The sequence below is a fragment of the Antechinus flavipes genome, chromosome 2, assembly GCF_016432865.1.
Source record: "Antechinus flavipes isolate AdamAnt ecotype Samford, QLD, Australia chromosome 2, AdamAnt_v2, whole genome shotgun sequence".
Lineage (NCBI taxonomy): Eukaryota > Metazoa > Chordata > Mammalia > Dasyuromorphia > Dasyuridae > Antechinus > Antechinus flavipes.
This window is the reverse complement of record NC_067399.1, coordinates 480858122-480882513: the sequence shown is the minus strand read 5'-3', so window position 1 is coordinate 480882513 and position 24392 is coordinate 480858122.

The window sequence follows — 24392 nt, the reverse complement described above, 5'->3', positions numbered from 1 at the left end:
TGATAGCTTCGGCCATTTTTAAATTGGGGAATGGTTCTTATTTTTATAAATTTGTCTCAGTTTCCTACATAATTGAAACATGAGGCCTTGCTATAAAGATAAACTTGTTATAGAGTTTTTCCTCATTTTTCTGATTTGCTTCTAATCTTGATGGCATTTATTTTATTTGTATAAAACATTTTTATTTCAAGTAATCAAAACATCCATTTTATTTCCCATGATTATCTCTACTCTTGTTTAGTGATAAAGTCTTCCCTTATCCATATATCTAAAAATAATTTTTCCATGTTCCCCTAATTTGCTTCTGATATTATGTTTTATGTTTATATCACATATCCATTTTGAGATTATCTTGACATACAGTATAAGATGTTAGTCCATGCCTACTTTCTGCTAGGCTGTTTTCTAGTTTTTGTAAGCAGTTTTTGTTGAAGAGTGAGTTCTTTCTCAAGCATCTAAAATCTTTAAATTCATCAAACATTAGGATATATGTAATCATTTACTTATGTATAATATGAGTCTTATACTTTTTGGAGAAAAGGCAATAATAATTAATAATATCTAGAGTTTATATAGTACTTTAAGGTTTGTAAAAGGCTTTATAAATATTATCTCACTTGATTTTTCACCTCAACTTTGGAAGATAAGTGCTATTATTGTGATTTCAGATAACAAACTGAGACAAATAGTGACTATGACTTGCTTAGGGTCATACAGCTTGGCAAGTGAATGAGTTCAGATTTAAACTCAGGTTTTCCTGATTCCAAGTCCAACTCTCTACTTGGCCACCACAAGGAACAAGATACAATGAATTTTCTCATCCTTAATTTGATTGATCACATATCCCTATTTATTTAATTACTTGCTCATTCATTCATTCATTTATTTTGGTGTTATTGCCCCCATGTTTTATCCTTATTATTATTATAGCTTTTTATTTACAAAATATATGCATGGGTAATTTTTCAACAATGATCTTTGCAAAACCTTCTGTCCAATGGAATTTTTTTTTTATTTCACAAATTCTTTTTTTTTAAGGAATTATTTCTTTTTTCACTTCACAAATTCTGTTTTCCTGGGAGTTCTTTACCTTTTCCATTTCACATTTCAAGGAATTGTTTTCTTTTTCCACTTTATCAAATCTATCTTTTAATGAGTTATATTCCTTTTCCAAACTCTCTTGCAGAGTTTTCCTTTCCTTTCTCCATTTTTCTTCTCTCTTTTAAGATCCTTTTTAATTTCTTCTAGGAGAGCCTTGTGTGGTAGCGATTAGATTATATCACCCTTTGGGGCTTCATCTGGAGCAGATTATCTGAAGACAATCTGCTTTTAGTCTCCTCAGGGTTTGAAATCTGTTCTCTTTCACTATAAAAGCTGTCTATAGTTAGAGTTCACTTTGACTTTTTACTCATTTAAAAAGAAAAATGTTGGGCTCTGCTTTTAGGGCAAGGATATTCCGAGCTTCCTCTACAAGGACCAGGAAGACTCAGTGGCTGCACTGGGATTTTGCTGACTCAGTTCTGGTGCTGAGTGGGCGTGGCCAGGTCCATGACACTCTTAACACTTTGGGGTTCACTCTTTACCTTTTGAGTTTGTATTGGATGTTTTATAACCTTTTTAATGATCTACTGGCTTGCTGTCAGGGCAGAATGGCCAACACGGTAGTAGAGTCCTCCCTGTACATTCTCCACTCAATGGAGACTGTGCCTTGCCCCCCATCTACTCAGCATGCACTGGCCTCCATGGATGTTCCTGGCTTCTTCCCGTGCTCACACCCAATCAAAACAGACCTTTTCTGGTGATCTTCAAAATTATCTTCTGTTGGTGATTTGCTGCACTCCCAATATTCGTGGATTCTGCCAGTCTAGAACTAGTTCAAAGGTTGAATTTTGTGATTAATGTGAGGATGGTAGGAGAGTTTAGAAAGAAATGTGTGTCCTCTCCATCATCTTGGCTCCCCCGTCCCCCCCACTGGGCTATGTTTTAATAATTTCATTCCTATAAGTATACAGATAACTTTTAGCAAGTATCATTATCATTGGATTACATCCTTTGATATCAGCTCCAGGCTCCACCTTAGAGATCACAGCTTTAGATGTAGAAATGACAATTCTGCAGCCCCCTGGAGTAATTCTGAGTGTAGCCTAAATCAGATTACAATATAAATTAAATTAAATTGCAACAGAACAGAGATAATGTTATTTTGTGGTTTTCTAGATCAAAATATGCCGCCTACAGGGATCCCTATTAGAGTGTAATGGTCCTATTTCTTTTTGAGTTTGACACCACTGCTCTAGGATTTAGGATACTGATTGGGCCAGGGAGAAAGGTGCTCCCAGATCTTGAGGGCACACTGCATAGTAGAAGATAGATGAATGGAATTGTTGTTTAGAGGTTGCATTTGATTTTTTTCATCAACCATTATTGTCCATGGAACTTTTTTAATATTATTTTATTTTTCCAAATACATACAGATTGCTTTCAATATTCACCTTTGCAAAACCTTATGTTCCAAATTTTTCTTCCTCTCTCCTCCTGCTTCCCACTCCCCAAGACAGCAAGCAATCTGATATAAGTTAAAGATGTGCAGTACTTTTAAACATATTTCCATGTTCAAGAAAATCATACAAGAAAAAATCAAATATACAAGAAAATATACAAAATATACAAAAAAATCAAATCAAAAGAGACAAAACCATGGAAAAAAACCCACTAGCAAACAAACAGAAAAAGATGAAAATACCGTTCTTTGATTACTTTCAGTCTTTGTAGTTCTCACTCTGGATGCGAATGGCACTTTCCACTACAAGTCTATTGGAATTGTCCATGGCAATTTTTTGACAAAGATATGAGAGTGGTTTTCCATTTCCTTCTCCAGTGGATCAAATCAAATAGAGCTTAAAAGACTTGCCCAGACTCAGACAACTAGGAAATACCACATTTGAATTCAGGACTTCCAGACTCTACTCAGCCATCTAGATGCCCTAGATTGATAGTGGGTCCTGCTTTCACTCTGGATTCCTGAACTTGGAAGCAGACAGAAGTTCCTGAAGGGGAGGTGGCATTTAGAGTTTGTAGAATACCATATACTCTTTAGTTTTACACCAGAATCCCAGAAAACATTGCCGCTGCTTTTGCTGTCCTTGCTGGGCAAATTATAATTTTCATGTAGGGCTCAAGGGGTGTAGCTCAGATGAATATCTTAGAGAAAAAAACCATATTATCTTCTTCCACAGTCTGATGCCTTTATCTGAGCCAGCAATTCATGATGTTGGGAACTGCAGGGTTCGGGTGACCTTTCTCAGTGATATTCACAGCAAGCAATGATAATATCAAGTAGAGGAAAAGGGTGGGGGAAGCCCAGACCCTTTTCCTGAAAGTGGATTGTGTATGTGAGGTGAGGATTTCATTATCCTGAAAGGTTCCTAAATCTCAGCTATACCTGGGAGTCACAGAGCCCCAGGGTTCATCCTCTATCCTGAGCAACCTTCATTGTTATTGTGCATGAAGGTAGAATTTTGGGTCCTAGGTTGTAGTGCTGAAGGTACCTAGGAGGTCAATTAGTTGGTTCCTTTCATTTTACAAATGAAAACACTGAGGCATAGAGAAGCTTCTTTGCTTTGCTTCTCTAAGGGATGTTCCCAAGATCATTTGCCAAGTTTTCCCCCACCATATTGACAAAGCACATTCATATTTTATAAAGTTACTGATATTGGAAGGGTTCTAGGTTCCAACTACCGGTTACTTTCTTTCTTTTCCTCCCCTAATATTCTGGTTTAATTCATTCTGGAGTCCCTGTTTTCAGAGGCTGGTTTTTGCTTTCTGGTATGGCTGCTTTTGACTTGCTGGTTTGTTTAAGTTGCATTCCCTGGACTCCTGAAGGATGTGGGAGGAGGGGTATGGAGTTACATCTGATGGGCACAGTTTGGGTGCAGATGGATTACTCTGCCTGTGAGAGGTTTTGTCTGGTGCCTTCCATTGCCACTAATGTTGCATAATGGATAGAGTGGTATAAGTTTGCCTTTTTGCAGGAAAAGACAACAGAAGTCGAGCTTCAAGAAGGCAAGGCTGACTTTTTAAAATTACCCCAATGTTGTTTCCTTCCCCTCTCCCTGGCATCATTAGGAGTCAGAGCCCAGTTTCCAGAAAACTGACTGGAAGCTGTGAGTAGATAGTAAATGAACCTGTCTGAACCACCTGTCTCTGGCACTGTCTCTGGCAAAGCTGGCCATACTCACAGGGGAAGCTCTTTGCTTCTTTCCTTAGGGAGAAGAAATATTTGCTTTCTTCCCCCTACCCTTGTTTAAGTTCTCAGTTGGGAAAGAGCAGAAAAGCCTGGGAAGATAATGGGAGATGAGAGACCAAAAAGCATTCCTAAAGGAAGTACAGAGGAGCCTATTTGTTTAGCTGTTTGCTTTAGATTGGACCAAATGAAGAATTAAAATCTGGGTCTTTTTCTGAGTTTTAAACTTGGCTATATATAAACTGAGGCAGCCAAAAAAAAATGCCATCAATTTGAATTTAGGATATAGGTCATATAGGGATAGGATACGAGTAAAAGATGGGAGTTCACTTTTGCAGTGGGTTTCCAATAGTAAACAAGGGTGACTCAGGGGTCAAATGCTGGCACCTGAAGTGGAACAATGTTTAAAAGCTTCCTGTCCCATTGGTCTGTCACTGTGTTAGCCAAAAGAAAGTATTGTTATTCCCATTTTACAGATGAGAAAACTGAAGCTCAGAGGTTAAGTGTTTTGCCTAGGGTCATACAGCTAGTAAGTATCAGAGACAGGATTTGAACTCAATCTTTCTAATTCTAAACCCAACTTTATTCACCAAGTCACTAAAATGGTAAATATAAAAGGAAACAAGTAGTCATTAAACTGAAAACTGAGCCAGAGAAAAAGAATACTGTCACGTCTGCCTGCCAAGTCAGCTACCACAGACAGCAGCAAGAACAATAGAGGAAGAGGAATATCAACAGAAAGAAATAATTATTCACAAGAGAAATAGCCAAGAAGAGAAACAGACATAAAACTCATGGCTCCATATGGCTACATAAAAATGTGCAAAGTATGGATTATAAATATTGCAAGCTAGAGATGTTAATATGAGGATACTTATTATCTGTATGATGTTAGGTAAATCTCTAAAGTTCAGTTTTCTTATCTGTAAAATAGAAAAATTAATTCTTGTCATATCTACCTAATAATATTGTTGTGAGGCTTGTGGAAATATATCCACAGAGGCCTCAGTGATGCGCAAAAATATTTTTAAAATAATGTTATAAATGTCTAACTTTGAAGCCCTTTAGACACACCTGAATGAAGAAGCCTTTGTTGTTTTTCAGTGTTTTCAGCTATGTCCAACTCTTTGTGAGTACATTTGGGACTTTCTTGGCAAAGACATTGGAGTGATTTGCCATTTTCTTTTCTAGTTTATTTTGCAGATGACTAAACTGAGGCAAATAGAATTAACTGATTTGCCCACATTTACATTGCTAGGAAGTATATGAAGCTAGATTTCAACTCAGGTCTTTCTGATATACCCACTACCCTCTTTGCTGCCAGGAAACAAGCCTTTGAAGTACTTAATCACATGCCAAAGAAACAATTCTTCCTGAAGTCCTTGGTCTTCTTATCAGAGACTTAATTATTTCTTAGACAACTAAATTCTAGGAGAGATTTCAATTTCCCCAAAACAAGATTATTAAAAACACTTTGTTTAGTTGAAGTAACTGAATTGGGAGCAGAAATATTTTTTATATCTTTGTTCACTTCCATCATATCCAAGGGACAATCCTTAGAGGAGTGTTTAAAGACAGAATGTTCCCTCTTTTTATCATGGGTTTTTAATCAAGGAAGTTTCATTGTTTTGTTTGTTCTAGTCCTGTCTCTGTGTAGGAAGAGAAATCATCTCTCAGAGTCTGCCTTCAACATGAACATTTCCATAGTTCTGTTTGGAAAATCAAAAGCCCTGATCTAGACTTTATAACTTGTTTTATCTTGCTGAAGGAATGTTGTCTTTTGTTTCAAGGCCAATTCTAATATTAGAAGTCAAAGTGGTTTGGTCAAAGAGAATTATGACAAGAAGAAGGGTATGTGGGAAACTGCACATTTAGATCTCTCTTTTTAAGCAGACATAGATAATTAAAAAATCAGTCTTCAACAATCTTTGTGCCAATAAGCAGACATTTTTTTACACAATTTCAAATATGAGGGTGTACATAAAGCTATTTGAACCCTTTTAAAACCACATGACTGTTGTTTAAAAAATGTTTGATGTTCATGACAGCGATGTGGAAAAATTTATTTTATTCAAAAAATAGCAGAATGATGGTATAATAATAACAGAAATAATAGGTATTGTGGGATGTTGTTATATATGAAGAAGATTTTTCTTTTTGTTCTTCATTTGAGGAAATAGAGCAAGGTTCTAGGGAACCTTTGATAAAGATAAATGAAAGGAAAAAAAGAAGTGATTTGTAAGAATATACTACAGACCAGATTGCCAGAAGGAGAAAATAGATGAAGAGTTTGGGAAATGACAAATCTGTCAATAAGAGACAAATCTGTCTTTAGAGAAAGTAGTGATGAGGGATTTCAACTAGGTTGACATGCACTGGAGCCCTGCCTTTCAAAGACAGAAGTTAAAAAAAAAACTGACAAGCTTTAATATCACATTCATCAAAAAGTGGAGGAATCAATGAAGAGAAAAAATTTTCTGGATCTGATTCTGACAAATGAGGAAGAACTGGTTGCTGAAGTAGAAATGAGAGTTTATTGTTATATGGTTAATTAGGGTTTATAAAATCAACCAATAATTCAATAATTATTTAACAGGCATTTATACTCTACTGGGCATTGTCTTAGGCAGTGGTGATAACAAGAAGTAATTCTTATATGGTTTCAAAGGGCTTCAGGTTTGCAAAGTGCTTTACAAATGCTGCCTCATTTTGTCTTCTTAATTTGGAGGTAGTTATTATCATTATGCTTATTTTACAAATGAAGTTTCAGAGACTGAAGGAAGATCAGTGATTTTCCGAGGATTACACATCTCATAAGTTCAAATTTGAAGCCAGAGTTGAATGTAGGACTTCCTAACTCTAGGTCTAGCATTTTGTTTTTCTATAGGAAACCTTTTGCAATTCCTCTCATTCCAGTGTCTTTCCTCTATTAATTAGTCCCTATTTATTCTGTGTATATCTTGTATTATATGGATTTGCTTGTACATTTCCTTCCTCATTAGATTGTAAGCTCCTTGAAGTCAAGGAACACCTTTTGCCTCCTTGTATCCCCAGTGCTTAGCACAGTGCCTGGCACATAGCAGGTGCTTAATAAATATTTATTGATAATCCATTAAATCACCAGCTGCCTCTTTTGGATACAAAAGTGAAATCATCTCTGTCCTTTAATAGTTTTTGATCTACCTGGGTGAGATACTATGCATCTATACAGCTACAAGCAAAGTACATGTAAGATGATTGATTATGAAGGAGCTGGAGAACAGCAGGATCAGGAAAGATTTAATGTAGAAGTCACTGCTTGAGTCGAGTCTTGAAGGAAACTTTATAAGCAATGTTTTAATATTTTATTTTATTTTATTTTATAATAACTTTATATTGACAGAATCCATGCCAGGGTAATTTTTTTTTTTACAACATTATCTCTTGCACTTGTTTCTGTTCCGATTTTTCCCCTCCCTCTCTCCACGCCCTCCCCTAGATGGCAAGCAGTCGTATATATGTTAGATATGTTGCAGTATATCCTAGATACAGTATATGTTTGCAGAACCGAACAGTTCTCTTGTTGCACAGGGTATAAGCAATGTTGAAGCACAGAGATGGGGCATAGTATACTATTTAAGAAAAATAACAAGAAGGCTAATACCATGTGTAGGAATAGATAAGTATCATACATAGGTAATATAATGTGTGTAGTGCTGAAACTAATGTTGAGAGGTAAAGGGGATATTGTAAACACTTTAAATGCCAAATAAAGTAGTTTTTATTGATCCTGGAGGTTATACAGAGTTGCTGAAGTTCATTGACTAGATGGGTGCCATAATCAGATATCTGTGCTTTTAAAAGATCAGTTAGAAACCTGTACAATGGATGGATTAAAGAGAGATGGAAGTCAGAGAAAGTTAGGAAGTTATTGCAATAGTCCAAGTAGGGGGTGATAAAGCCCTGAACTGAATTGACTTCTGCTTGAGTGATAAGAAGGATATAAATGGGAGACATTTTGTAAGTTTGAAAAAAACAACAAGATTTAGTAACTGAATAGAGGCATAGAAATAGAGTAAGGAGAGGAGGATGACAGCAAGACTGTAAAGCTGGATGACTAGAAAGATAAGGCAATTCTTCACAGAAATGGGGACATTTAGAAAATCCTTGGGTTAAGGGTAAAGATGGTGAGTTCTTTCTGGACGTATTGAATCTGAGATGTTTTAGAGACATTTTGTTAAAAATATCAAATGGCAATGTGGAAGTAAAGTTCAAGAAAGAACCTAGGGGCTCAATATATAGATCCAGAATGATTCAACCATGAGATCTGAGACAGCTGGTAGCCCAATGGATAGAATACTGGATCTGGAGTCAGGAAGACCTGAATTGAGATCTGCACACCAAAATCAGCAGTATGACCCATGTCAATCCCCCTAAACTATCTCTACCTCAAAACTTCATCTGCAAAGCAATGATAGGATAGTAGTTGCACTCTTTTTTCAGGGTTGTTATGAGAACCAAATGAAATAATATTTATAAAAAGAAGTTAGCACAGAGTAGGTGCCATATAAATGCTTGTTTCCTTCCTGTCACTTCTCAGTCTCATGAGGTTGCTAAGAGAGAGAAGGAGAAAGGAAGAGAGCTAATGGTATGAGAAAGAAAACATAGGAGTTACTATCTTCATTTTACAGACAAGGTTCAGGGAGTTAAGCACTTTGCCCAGGGTCACACAGCCACCCAGGCTCCAGATTCCTAGCTCAGCTGTCTTTCCATGATACCATGTTAGATATACTCATTTGGATTGAGATATTGACTTTGCCAGAGTTTGAATGACCAATGTTTGGGCTGATTAGACAGCACAGTGTAATGGAAAGCACTAATAGACCACCAACTTGCTTATGACTTTGGATGTCACTTAGTAACTTCTCTGGGCCACACTTCCTAGTTTGTAAAATTTGCTGACTCACAACCCAAGTACTTTTAAGGATAAAGAGAAATAAAGAATATGAAAATGCTTTTTATAATATACATTGCTGTAACTTCATAGAGATAAAGCATCTTGTGTAGTCTGCCAGGGAGCTTGTGTGAGATTGGATGCTTCTGGGTACCTGAATAAGTAGTCTCAATATATCCTAGACTGTTCTGGGGACTATGGAGTGATACAAAGGAATGAGAAAATATTGTCCTTGACTTCCCAAGTCTAGAACAGCAAGAGAGGATAAGCCTTTCCATCTGACTTGTAGCTGAAACTTTCTATGTGTGTTTTTTTTTTGCCCCTTTTAGAGCATCAGTTCCTTGAAAGAAGGGATTGCCTTGTCTTTCTGTTTATATCCCCAGCACTTTGTATAGTACATGGCACAAAGTACTTAATAAACGCACATTCATTCATTCATCCAGAAGAGAGAGAGCTTCATTTCATAAACAATTTCAGCCTGATTGGGATTTATGGGTGGAACCTGGCAGCCTAAGGCCTGTTGGCTTTAGCTTGTTGTCCCCCTCATGGGGATAGGAGCAGGAGGAGGTCTTTTTGTGAGCTGGAAGGCTCCAGAAGCTGTAAACCAGCTGTCAGCCACTTCTCTAACTTGCCTCCCTACCAGCCCAGGTGGGTGACCTTTAAGTCATCCATGAAGATGGAGAGATGCTCACCCATTTCACTGGGGTGAGAAGGTCTGGCCTGGTTTGTACACATTTACTCAATATGGTGCTCAAAGCACACGAATTCATTAGCAAATCAGAAAACCCACATGGCTATTTGAGTCTGATAAAAAGAATGACTTCCAGACCCATTTGCAATGCTCCAGATTTCCAAATTGCTTAGCTTGAGTAGGCTTAGTATTTAAAACCAATTTATTATTCAGAAAAGCAGCTCAGAATATTACTCAGAAATGGATTTTAGGGGCTCATAAATACTATCTATAAATGTATCAGGACATAATGATATTATCAGCATACAGAATGAATATGCCAATTCACAGGGAATTGAGTAATGGGCTTATAAAAGGAGAAAATAAAAGTGGACCCAGAATAGACCACCAAGGTTCCCTGCTGTGAATGGCCCATTGATTCAACAACGCCTCATCTGAAAGAATGAGCTCTTGATGATTGCTCAAATGTGCGTCAAACTGAGGAGTCCTATTGTTGGATTACCATCATTATGTGATTTGCTTAGCAGTAACTGTGGTCCAGCACATCCAAATTTGTCGAGAAAGCTACAGAGCTTTCACCTGGCCAGCATGCCATGATCCGTGGCCAAAGCAATTTCCTTATTAAAAACCCAAACAAAAGAATTGTTTGGATGTAGTAGCCGGGCTATCAATTCTGCATGAGCACACACATACAGAAATAGATATTGGAGCTGGATACTGAATTATATATTTTTAAATTTATTATTTCTTTTTTTAAAAAAAATCTCTTATTGATATATTTGATTACATCATCTTAATTTCCCAATGTATTTCTTCTTCCTTCCCCAGATAACCATCTCATATAGCAAATACTAAAAAACAAGATGGGGATGGGGGGAAGGAGATGGAAGGATTTTGGTAAAACTATTCAATACTTCATTCAGCCTCATCGGACAGCATATGTTTCACTCCATATCTATTAATCCCACCATCACTGAAAACCAGGGAGAAAGGTAAATTCTCATATCTCTTTCTCACATTCAAACTTGATCATTATAATTACATAATGCTCAGTTTTGATTCATTCTTTTTTTCATTCTGAAAGATATCACAGTGGATAGTGTTGGACTTGGAGTCAGCAAGGCATGAATCTAAATCGCCTCACAAATGTTTACAGCTGTATGACTTTGGGCAGGTCACATAAGCTTTCTCAGCCTCAATTTTCACATCTGGGAAAGGGAGTTAATAGCACTTATGTCTCAGAACATCAAATGAGAATCATATGAGAGAACATATTTAATGTTCATTGCAAAGTATATGTGCCAGTTATTATTATCATTTCCATTTATTGCATTATACATAATTTAATTTTTAAAAATCCTTAAATAATGCATTGACCTTATTTTAGGGTATTTTAGGAACCCTTTATTAATAAATGAGATGGGGTTGCAAGATACAAGCCTCTAGTACAGCTAGGATATGTGTATTGAAAGGAAAATCCAGTGCCTCCTTAACTCATTGGGCACCTGTCTCTAAGCCTACCAGCACTCAGAGACACAGCTGTTCTATGTGTCAGGAGGACCAGGGCCACGTTGCCACGTGAAATCATTTTTGAGTTTTCTTGCCTTTTCATCCTGTTTCAAAGTCACTCACACAACTAAGCTGCTGAGGTTCAATGGTTAGGGCCCCCATGACGCCTGTTCCAGTGTTTCATTGTTGAGCTCTGGGGCTTTTTCTCTTTATACGTTTTCTTTTCCATTGCTCAGTGTGCCTTTTCCAGCCTCTCTGGTCTTCCCCAGCACTTTTTTTTTTTTTTTAAAGTACCTGTTATCTGGGCTCCCACAGTCAAGCTTTGAAAAAAAAAAATCCTCACATGCATTTTTTCTCTAAGGTCTGCAGGAGGACCTATTTAAGCTTCCCTGAACTGATATTTGAAGGGGAAAATTGGGCAGTCGTGAGAACAATCAATTTTGAGAGCAGGAACCTGTTTTGATGGGTTTGTCTCTCTGCTTTTGAGGGCTGAGCTGTGGAGAGTGGGTGTGCCCACAGCATTAGTAGGTTCACCAGGAAACTTCCCGGGAGCTTTTTTCCTTTATCCAAACGGACCAGAGACTCTCTGGTACTAATCAAATACCATGACGAGGGGAAGCAGCTTGAGTACCTCTAGCTGAACCTTCGTAATTGATAGGAAAGCAGTATGGGAGCTAATCTTATAATTCCTGGGGAATGTGAGCTCCTGGGAAGAATGGCCCTCTATAAATGTAAAAGTACTGCATGATTAGAGACTTCCAGAGTACAGTACCTCAGCACTCTAGAAAGCTTGTCAAGAGGCAATCTGGCCTGTCCTTAAGCAGAACACCACCTTCCCTACACAAAGGAAATGGATGTCTTTCTGCAGATATTGCAGACAGTGAATCCACATACTTCTCGAATTCAGGGGACTTGAAAGTGGGTTCCAAGTCTGTTCATTGGGTTCTAGGGGGAGGGAAGTTAGAACTTCTATTTACTTTTATCTTAAAAAAGAAAGAATGAGTTTTACTGATATGTAATAAATGTCCCAAAAGCCCAAGTGCTGTTTTAAACATGCAACACCAAGACTTTAATAGTTTAAACCACGCTAAGGCCCTGTATTGATCGATAATGACAGTCTTATTCAGTCCATATGTCAAAGAGTCATACGCCATGCGTGGTAAAGAAGAGCTAGGAGGGAGGCAGGTGATTCTATAACATAGGAGATTTGACAAAAGTTATTTTATTCTTTCACTTGCCTGAAGAGGATTGGGATATGCTCAGGATTTGCATGCTGAGTTAAATGGCTTTATGTCTTAAATTGCCAAGTTTTCATTGAACTAACCCTCACAAAATGTTAGTCAGTCAACAAATATTTAATAAAGATGTAACATGTACTGTGCTAACTTTTGGGGATAGGAGAAAGGGAAAAGACCATTCTTCAGATGCTCACAGTCCCATAGGAGAGACAACATGCAGACCTCTGTGCAAACTATATACATGAAAAATGGAAGATAATCAACAGAGGGCTCTGCCTTGGGCCCTCTTCTCTTCTCTTCTCTCTCTATATTATTTCACTTAGTAATCTCATCAGTTCCCATGGATTCAATTATCATCTCTATGCTGATGATTTTCAAATTGACATAGGTAGAGCTAACCTTTCTGCTGACCTCCAATCTTGAGTCTTCAAGTGCATAATACACATCTCAGAGTGGATGTCCTATAGACATCTTAAATTCCACATGTCCCAAACTGAACTCATTATCTCTCCCTGAAAACCCTCCTCTTTCCCTAACTTCCCTATTAGTGTTGAGGGCACCACCATACTCCCAATCACCCAGGCTCAAAACCTAGCTGTCATCTCCAATTCCTCATTCCCTTTCACTCCCAATATCTGATCTATTGCCAAGGCTTGTCAAGGCTTACAGAGATCCCTGCAAATAAACTATGGATTGAGAATAACATTAATGAGAAGATATAAGAACACAATCAAACAAGAGAATGGCAAAGCTGACACTTCTCCTACTCATAGCAAAAGCTCTGTCAGTCGCATTATGAATCTATGATGATCTACTCAGATCTGACAAAATCCACCAAAGAAGTGAAATGATCAGAAAGATTATTTGAAATATGGGTTTGCATTCTCTGTCACTAATGATTAACCTTATGCTAAGCACATATTGTGCTCAGAAGAGTACTTAATGAAGCCATCACAATTAGTAAGACATTTAAAAACTAAGCTTTGGTTATCAAAAGTGATGTAGATGAATTTTTTAAAAATTGCTTTCAATATTTTTAAAATTGGAAATATAATTTTCAAGTCAGCTTAAAATCCTTTAAATGAATAGCTTTATGAATGTATATATATGCACATATATAAATAGAGACAGAAAGTACAAACTGAAAACTTTTAAAATGTGAGGGGTGAATAATAATAATAATTATTAATAATAATACCTAACATTTATATAGTACATATAACAACAATAAAAGCGACCACAGAGATCACACTGCTATAGAAAGCCAATTTTATTTATATTTTGTTATTGTCTATAATTCTATAAGCCAATTCTATTTATATAATCATTGATTTAGATGTTTCCTTCAATCATACAGGCTTCCATTTCTACCTATCCTGTGCAACTTTTGTATATAATCTCCCATAAATTCTTGCTCTTCTGTAGTCATGATATTCTATCTCCCATTTCCTTTTTTTATAAACTATGCCCTGTGCCTGGAATATATTCCCCAATTGCTTCTGCCTTTTGGACTCTCTCATTCCCTTTAAGAGCTCTACTCACATACTACCTTCCACTTGAAACCTTTCCTAATTCTGCAGCTGCTAATGCTTCCCTTCCACCAAGTCATTCTTGATTTATTTTGCATATAGGGCCATGTTGTGCCCCTTCATAGAATGTAAGCTCCTTAAAGATAAAGAAAATTTCTTTATTTTGCTTTGTATTCTCGAGACTTAGTAGAGTGTCCAGCACAGAGTAAATGGATAATCAATATTTATTGATTGGTTAATTGATATTCACTGCCTATTGTTCTGAGATCTATTCTCACTTTCTCCTGGAATTGCAAGGATACTAGTAAAATACTAGAGTTAACCACTTTTTATCACTCATCCTTGCCATGGGACCAGCGTATGTTCTTTTCTTTCTTTCTCTTTTTTTTCTGAACTCCTATGTCCCTGATTCTTTATTGCCATTCTTCTTCGACATTCTTTATTTTACATTGTAGCCTGCTTATACTGATCTTATGTCTCTCAATTGCCTTTAGATATTACCCACCCCAATATTACTACATTATTATAATTAGCAAGTTCATTTGATTCCTATTTAGTTTCCTATGGACTGATGCTCCATTGAAGTCCTACTGAGACATCTCATAGTAGCATAGTCATGACACTGAATTCTCAAAGGCTGACCAGAAGGGCATAAGGTTCTGAGGTTCCTACCAGGTGAGAAGGTTCTGGCTCTAGGTGTGGTGCTAAACACTCCATCATCAATATGGAAGCTTAGCTAATGTTCATTTGTTAAAAGATGGTTTTCAGGAGATTAACTTTTTCAGCCACCACAGGAAAAAAGAGCCCACTAAGCAAGAAAAAAAAATTAGCAAAGGGAGAGTCAACTTCACTTCTAAAAAGGTTGGTATGTCAGGAGGATTTTGGAGTGATCTATATGCAATGTACACAGTTGTCGTTCTGTTACCTCCACTTCAGGCGATGGTTGGTTTTCCTACTGGAATAGAAGATAAAGGTGACATAAGAATGTTTCTCTTCTTTGGGGGTTATCAGTAAAAATAAGATGGTTTTTGAAAAATCAGAAAAAGTCTTCAATGTTAATATCAAAAAGGAAAGAGATTAGGCAAAGGGAATCCTGATCCGTGTAAGATTAGAGTGTGGAAGGATATGGCACCAAGTGAGAAAGGGAAGAATTTTGGACACTGGGAGCTAAGGATGAGCTATTTCTAAATAGGAGGAAAGTTGGAATCAGGAGGATCTGAGTTCAAATTCAGCTTCAGACACTTGACACTTCAGTAGTTGTGTGATCGTGGGCACATCACTTAACCCCAATTACCTGTCCCCACTTCCAAAAGACACAACAAACCACCCCCTCAAAAGAACAAATAGGTAGGCATATTTGGAAAATGAATAGAGAATATACTGTCTGAGAAGGAAATTCAGATTTTTGAACTACAGTTTAAAATAAGGGAATTTCAAGATACTAGCAATGGATAAAAGGAACCTAAGAAGCCTTATTGAAGCATTCAGGTAGCACAGTGGATAGAACACTGGATCTAGGGTTCAATCTATTCTCAGACACTTGCTAGTTATATGATTCTGGGTAAATCCATTTAATCTTTGTCCTCAATTTCTTCAACTGTAAAATATGGATGACAACAGCCATCTACTTTTCAAGGCTGTTGTGAAGATCAAATGAGATTATATTTGTCAAGTGCTTTGCAAATTTTAATGTGTTATATAAGTGCTAGCTATTATTATTACCATTATTATAAGCATATACCTTCCTAAAGTCCTACAAATTCAATTAAAAGGACTTGAGGTTAAAAAGTAAAGGGTAGGCTCTTTATAGTGGCCAGAAACTGGACCTGAGTGGATACCCATCAATTGGAGAATGGCTGAATAAATTGTGATACATGAATATTATGGAATATTATTGTTCTGTAAGAAATGACCAGCAGGAGGATTTCAGAAAGGCCTGGAGAGACTTACATGAACTATGCTGAGTGAAATGAGCAGGACCAGGAGATCACTGTACACAGCAACAAAAAGACTATACAATGATCAGTTCTGATGGACGTGGCCCTCTTCAACAATGAAGATGAACCAAATCAGTTCTAATAAAGCAGTGATGAACTGAACTAGCTACACCCAGCGAAAGACCTCTGGGAGATGATTAAGAACCATTATATAGAATGCCCAATCCCTCTATTTTTGTCTACCTGCATTTTTGATTTCCTTCACAGGCTAATTATATACTATTTCAAAGCCCAAATCTTTTTGTACAGCAAATTAACTGTTTGGACATGTATACATATATTGTATTTAACTTATACTGTAACATATTTAACATGTATGGGACTACGTGCCATCTGGGGGAAGGAAGGGGGGAAGGAAGGAAAAAATTGGAACGGATTTGCAACTGTCAATGCTGAAAAATTACCCATAAATTTATCTTGTAAATAAAAAGCTGTAATTTAAAAAAAAAACATAAAAAAAAGAAAAGTAAAGGCAGGGAGAATATTGCTTCCATGTATACAACATAGAAATAGCTAAAATAGGCAGCTGATGACATGGTTGATGGAATGCTGAGCCTGGAATCAGGAAAACTCTTTTTCCTAAGTTCAAATCTGGCCTCAGATATTTACTGACTAGACAAGTCACTTAACCCTGTTTGTCTCAGTTTCTTCATCTGTAAAATGAACTAGAGAAGAAAATGGCAAATCACTCTAGTACTTCCCCCAAGAAAATACCAAATGGGGTCATGAAGAATAGGAGATGACTGAAACAACCACATGATGAAGAACAATGAAAAGCAATGGAAATATCCAGGAATTCATAAGGAAAAAAAATAACCTGGCTGAATAATAATCTGCTTTCCATGCCTAATAGCAAGTATCATTTAGAGTTCAGAAACTGGTTAGGGATACTAAGTCAGAAATTCAGATCCTGAAGAAACTTAATGCCCCTTTTCTACTCCCCCCTACCTTGGTTGCATTCCCTGAGCCATAAGATTTCTTCAAATTCCCATTGAGCTGTACCTGTGAAGAAAATGGTCATCTATGGAAGAGGGTAAATTCCTGGACTCTGGAAAATTTATAAATAATGAAGTTTCACAGATTCCAACCAAGGTTGTGAGAATAGCCCCCATCTCTATGCAATAAATTTTTAACATGATTCACATTGATGAAGAATAACTGGTTGCTAACATGAAAATGATAAGAACTAAGACATTAAGGGAGAGATTACTCTAATCTTTAAAGTCAGATATGGGTTTAGCCCATCTCTTCTCCCATTCCTCTTCTCCCTTCTTTTTTTCCTCAACTGATTATAATTCTCATATTACCTAATTAATAGATTTTGCAGCAGAGGCAAGAGATAATACATTATTATTCTCAACATTTAATGCCTCAGAAAAGGAACAAATGAAATGTCAATAATCAGAAGCAGAGATGGGATTTAGTCTTTATCTAAAGGATATTTTAGGAAGATGTTATTGTGCAATTATAGCCTAATATGAGGAAGCCATTGATAAAAAGCAAGAAGAACTGATTCTGGGATAAAAATGATGGGAGCCAATAAGATAGAGGAAGGATCACTTTATACTAGATTTCTGTTAGAGAAAGGAATAAAACCCAGACAGTCAGCCATGTACTCTAGAATTGGGAAATAAGATTTCAAATGTTCAGAGAAAGGATAGGATTCCATGTTCAAAAATTCTATAGGAGAAGGCAGTCCAGAAAAGGTGGGATCCTCTCAAGAATTAAACTGTAAAGCATAAAAATAAAGAATTCTAATGAGGGAAGAAAATGGGGAGTTGCGTAAAGAGACTGAGCAAATATGCAGAGAATTCTAACTTAAATTCAAATAACAATGACAATATTAATAATATCAACAAACGGTATTTATATAGTACTTTAAGATTTACAGAGCAAGTAACAAAGGTGAAATAAAGTGTGGCCCAATCTTGTAAGAAAATAATCATGTGTCCTAACACTCAGAATGAGCTCAGATAGCTTGTGGAAAGCTTTAAAAAGGGAGTGTAGGTGTGATTCACCCCCCTCTTCCCCTTTATTGAGGGAAAAGAGAAGATGAAAAAAGGGACAGATCTATTTCTTTGGGTGAATGGAACATTGATAGACACAGAGACAAGACAAAGAGAGACTGACAGAGAGAGAGAGAGAGAGAGAGAGAGAGAGAGAGAGAGAGAGAGAGAGAGAGGGAGGAAAGAGAGAGAGCGAAAAAAAGGAAGAAGGAGAGGGGAGAAGGAGAGGAAGAGGGAGAGAGAGAGGGAGAGAAAGGGAAGAAGGAAAAAAGAAAGATTGGGGGGAGAAAAGGAGAAGAGAGATTCTGCTCAGCTCTCAGTTTGTTCCTGTTTTCTTTTCAAAGTATATTGGAGAGGACAGGACAAAAAATGGCTAATATGGTGTTGATTGCCAACTGTGGAGATAGAGGGAAGGAGTTTAGATGACCTTGATGAGTTCAAATAACTAGACTAAGATGAACTACAGCTAAGGGTCTTGAAAGAAATGGCCAGTGTGATTTCCCAGCCATTGTCACTGATTTGTGAAAGATATGAGAAAAGAACAAGAAAAGTACCTTTTGTGACTAGAGAGAGGGAAATGTCCTGATTTTATTTGAAAAGGCAAAAGAATCTACAATCTACAGGCTTGTAAGCTTTGCTTTGGTTCCTGGAAAAGTTCTAGAATGTCTTATTAGAATAGTCATTAGTAAACATGGAGAAGAGCTCACAGTGTCAGTATATCTTTATCAAGAATGGGAAATGGGGAATCAATTGTTGTAGCAACATTTATAGAACAAATGGAATGGTAGACTAAGTTAGAAAGACATTGGTCTGAACCTTCACTTTAATACTTAGACTCTGGACAAAACTTTTCCGAACTCCTGATTTATCTATATAGTGGGGACAATCAATTGTTGTATAAAACCTGAAAAGGAAAGTTCAGAGGCCTTAGAAATTATATTAACTCCCATAACTGCTGGTTGTTTTGTAGAAAAGATTTGTTTGATGCAATCTGAATATTTGTTCTATTATATTTTTATTTATTTTGTTAATTTTTTCCCAATCACATTTTAGTCTGGTCTCAGTTACAATCAGGAACATTGCAGACTGCAGTGTACAAGGACATATGTTTAACATCTCCAGACTAGTTGACAGTACAGCTGAGTAGATTTGGATCTGGTTGAATGGCTGAACCCAATAATGTTCAATGTGGGTTTAGTGAAATGTCTCTAGTAGAGTGCCCACATGTCAGTGCTGTTTAACATTTTTTCCAAGTCTTAAATAAAGATGAGATGCATATTGATTCTGCACATGGTTTCAGGGTAAGAGAAGTAAGCTAGCATGTGAAATGACAGAATAAGGTTCCAAAATGAAATTAAAAGACTAGACTGTTGAGCCTAATCCAGTTTGAGAAAATTAATAGAGATAAATGTAAATTTATTTTTACATTTATATTATACATACAGAGGGAAACATGACTAGGCAACAGTTTGGGGGAAAAATTCAAGAATTTTAATAAACCACAAGTTTTACATGAGTCATAAGTATGATGTGATTTTACAAAAAAACTAATTCTATACTAACACACATTGAGAGGTATGATGTCTAGAACTAGAGAAAAAAGATGCATTATACCCTTCCTTGGTTAAATTGCATTTGGAACTTTGTATACAGTTCTCGTCAACCTTTTTAAAGTGGGACATTCGTAGATTGTAAAGTCTCTATAAGAGAGCATAAGGATGGAAAGCTGTAATATTCTGTCTAAAATGTAATATTCTCTGTTGAGGTTTTCTTGGGGTCTCTGGAAGCAGCCTCCATTTCAGTTCAGTAATCACCACATGAGTAGCTAGGGGTTAAAGTCCAAATCCTTTATTGTCTCTTTCCAAATCTTGTCTCCTTTCCTGGGGCCCGGTTAACTTTCTTATAGTCTAGATCCTTTATTATCTCCTTCCTGGGGTTGGGCAGTTTCTGGAGAGCCTTTCAATCTGACCTTGGTTCTGGGAGCTTGAGCTCCCTCCTGCCTTCTCTGGCTTCTGAATCTCCCCTCTCTGAATCCTGGCTGAGGCTTCTAGTTTATATATGCTCTCTTATCGAAGGTGTGAATCTTGTACAACTATAGGAAGTACTAAGTACATGTACTGAATTAAAGAACTATTAAACACCATGCTAAAAAACCATTGTCTCTATCAATTCCACTGAGTTCTGGCCCATAACAGAAAGCCTTACCTTCTATGCTGTAAGAGAAATGATGTAGGAAGTTGGAAATATTTAGCTTAGAGAGTAGAGGGTTTAGGACACTCTAAGAGCTGTCCTTAAGTATTTGAAGGGCCATCACGTGGGAGAGCTTCACATTCCACCAAACTGTCTATGTAAGCCATTTGCCATCGGCCCTACCATGAGCAATCTGCTTCCCCTCACCTGGACTCCTCAGCACTACTTCCCCAAAACCCATACCTTTAGTACATAGGGAAGTTAATCTCTGTCTTATTACTGAGCCATTTTGACCAGGGACTGAATGCAAATTTATTTAAACCATTATCTGCTATTCCAACCTCTAGATCATACTTCACATCTAACTTTCCTGTCATCTACTTAGGTCACCCAAGTGAGACCATAACCCAAGCATTGTCAGCATAAAGTGGAGAAAGTAATAGTTCTTAATATAGTCAATTCTACTTAAATGAACAATTAGAGAATGCTGAAAGTATGTCACTGTCTCCTAAATTATTTTAAGATGAAATTTCAAATAAAAATGATTGAAGACACTGGAGGTAATGAATTTGAAGATAGGGATCCTGGATTCAAATCTTATACTTAATACTTGGTAAATCCTTTCCTCTTTCTAATCTCATTTATGGAATGAAAAAAACTTTTGGCTAGGAGATCTCTAAGCTCTCTTTTAGCACTACCATTCTCAGATTCTTTATGTCATATTTCTACCAGATCTTTCTACTATATAATAGAAATGAGTATCTTTGTCTCATAGTAAATAAGTTAAAGGGATTGTAGGATACGCAGATAAGAATTGGTCTTAGTTCAGAGAATAAGAGTAAATTTAGAAAGACAAGTTCATCTGAATTTGGAATACAGCTTACTTATAATAGATTTGCCTCCCAGATTGTGTACATTTAATGAGTTGCTTTGGCTTTTTTATGACCCCTCCTGTGTTTTTCCTTCCTTTTTTATCTTTCTTTCTTTTTTTTTTTTTTGTTTATTCATGTCAAAATCATTTATCCTTTCTTTGGTGAGAATTGATCTGTCTATATTCCCAAATCCCTGAGCCTTGGAAAAACCTGAGTATACACTTAGATTTAAGATTTGACAATGTTTTTGAATTCTTAGTGACTTTTCTCTGACCTTGAAACTTGTATGAAGAAGCAAGAAAAATCAGCCCAATGGAAAGATAGCAGTAAAGGCTGATTTGAAAAGACTGAGCTTTCTTTCTACTAATGGGACAAGTGGACTGTGCGTTGAGAACTGAAAAGGAAGAATTTACATAGAGAATAGAAGGGATGATATTTCATACAAACAGACTTACCACTTAGCTTGCCAGTGAGTATAATTAAAAGATGGAAAACCCAAGTCATTTATTTTTATACAGTAGCTTTTAAAAACACATTTGTTAGAAACTACTTACATCCTCTCTCTCGCTCTTCCTTTATGGAAAAACACTTGAAGTTTATGCTCAGCCTCCAGTAATGGTGCAGATTCATTAAACAAACATAGAGGTTTAAGACACGAATGAGGGTGACAACTGGCACTTCTGTATTAACAAAAAGTAATAAACATAACTGTTCTAGCGATAACAACCTGAGAGTAAAGCACTTGCCCTGTGGAGGTAAATTACTTAAGTTAATTTAGTTGATATAAAATAGTGCTCTGTAAAGAATTAGTCAGTCCATTATCTCAGTGTTCAGTGTTTTGGTATTTTGCAAACATTTATATATATACATACATACATGCATACATATATGTATATATGCTTTATATATATATGTGAATAAATATAAAGTAAATTTCATTAAAGTCATAAAAGCTTTTCCCCTGTCTCCAGTTTGAGAAGCTATGAGTGATTTTCCTATTAATTAAAGAGATTTTATATCTAACAAATCATTTTAGGATATCACATACCACACCACGCAGTATTTATTAATCACCTCCCGTGGCTAGGTGCTAGAAATAAAAATACAAAGAATGAAACAATGTCTTCTCCTTTTAAAATATATTTTCCAATTAATAAGTATTTATTTTACCTGTCTCCTACATCCAAAAAAAAAAACCCTTATAGAAAATATGATTTGTTGCAGAACAAATTCCTATATTCACCATGTCCCAAATATGTATATCTGGTTCTGGATCTTGAGTCCCTCATGTTTCTCTCAGGAAAAAGGTGGAATTCTTCATCAATGGTCCCCTCATATTACTGTGCTGATTATAGTTCTTATGTCTTTTCAAATTATCTGTTATGATAATATTGTTACATAAAATTGGTCTCAGTTTTGTTCACTTCATTTTAGACAATCCGTACTCTAAAAGAGCTTACATTCTACCTACGGTCAAAAGGAGGAAGGCCTTCTGAATACTCTCCAGTAAGTTATGAGTATTAGGTTTAGGGTGCTCAATTTAGGTGATAAAGTTGGGATCAGATTGGTGAGTGGGAGATCCAGGCAGTGGTAATTCGAGAAGGATCTACTCCAAAGGCCATAATTAGCAATTTTGAGATATGGTTTCAGATTTAACACTTCTAGGCCTTCATTGTTCCAACTTCTTTTCATTATTTCCCTTGTTTTTTTTTTTTTTTTTATCATTTTTGCTTCTATGTGAAAATTTTTGTTGGTATTTTTTCCATTTGTATAACTTGAAACTCCTTTAGGTGTTATGATGTTGAATAAATTAATTTAGATAATATTTTCATTTTAGTATATTGATTTGCTATAGCCACAAACAATGGTTATTTTTCCAATATTTAGATCTATCCTTATTTCTGTGAATAGGAGTTTGTAGTTATATTTTTATAGTTCTTGTATATATCTTGGTAGAATATTTTACACATATTAGTTATTTTAAATCAAATTTTTCTCTATCCTGCTCTATTTTATTGATGTTACATTGAAATGATAATGATTTGTAAGGATTTATTTTATATTCTGCAAGTTTCCTGAAATTATTGTTTCATATAATTTTTAGTTGAGTATTTAGGATCTTTAAATGCACCATCATTTTATCTGCAAAAAAGTGATACTTTGGTTTCTTCTTTGGCTATGCCTATTCATTTTTAAAAAAATCTTATCATGACATCCAAGATTTCTATGTTTAATATTATTTTAAATAAAAATGGTCGAATGTGAACTATCTGCATTTTTGTTTCTCTTCCCGGATTATTTATACCTTCTGAATCCAATTCTCCCTATGCAACAAGAGAACTGTTCGGTTCTGCAAACATATATTGTATCTAGGATATACTGCAACATATCCAGCATGTAGAGGACTGCTTGCCATCTAGGGGAGGGGGTGGAGGGAGGGAGGGGAAAAAAAATCGGAACAGAAATGAGTGTAAATATAATGTAATTATTAAAAAAAAATTTAATAATAATAAAAAAAAAAAAAAAAAAAAAACTTAAAAAAAAAAAAAAAAAAAAAAAAAAAATAAAAATGGTGATAATAGACATCCTTATTTCACTCTTGATTTCATTGGAAAGGATTCTTGTCTATCTCTGTTACATATAATGGTAGAGGAGATCTGGATCTTGGAGAACTCCTAACCCAGTCCCCTGGTAAATAAACTGAAACACAGTTAAGGTAAGGGACTTGACTGAGGTTGCTCACCAAGTAAATGGTACAACTATGATTTGAATTAAACTCATCTGGGTACCAAAATTATTACTCTTTTTCAGGCTTTTACTGCTGCTCTAGAAAAGTGAGAACTAAAGACTTGCTTGAGATTTAGGAATCATAGGATTGAAAGTTAGAGTTGGAAGGGATGGGCCACCAGCATGAGTTCAAATCTAACCTTAAATACTTATTAGCAATGTGACCCTGAAAAATCACTTAACCCTGATTACCTAAAAGAAAAAAGAGTTGAAAGGCACTTTGATGTTATCTAGTGTAACTTCTTCATTTTGCAGATGTTCACATTCCTTGCCTTTCTTCAGGATATGTATACATTCCAATTGTAGGCCCAATCTATTTTTCTAGACTTGTGCCTAGAATTACTATCGATGGATTATTCATTTTGTTCTGGAAGTCAGTCATAGCTTCATTTTCTAC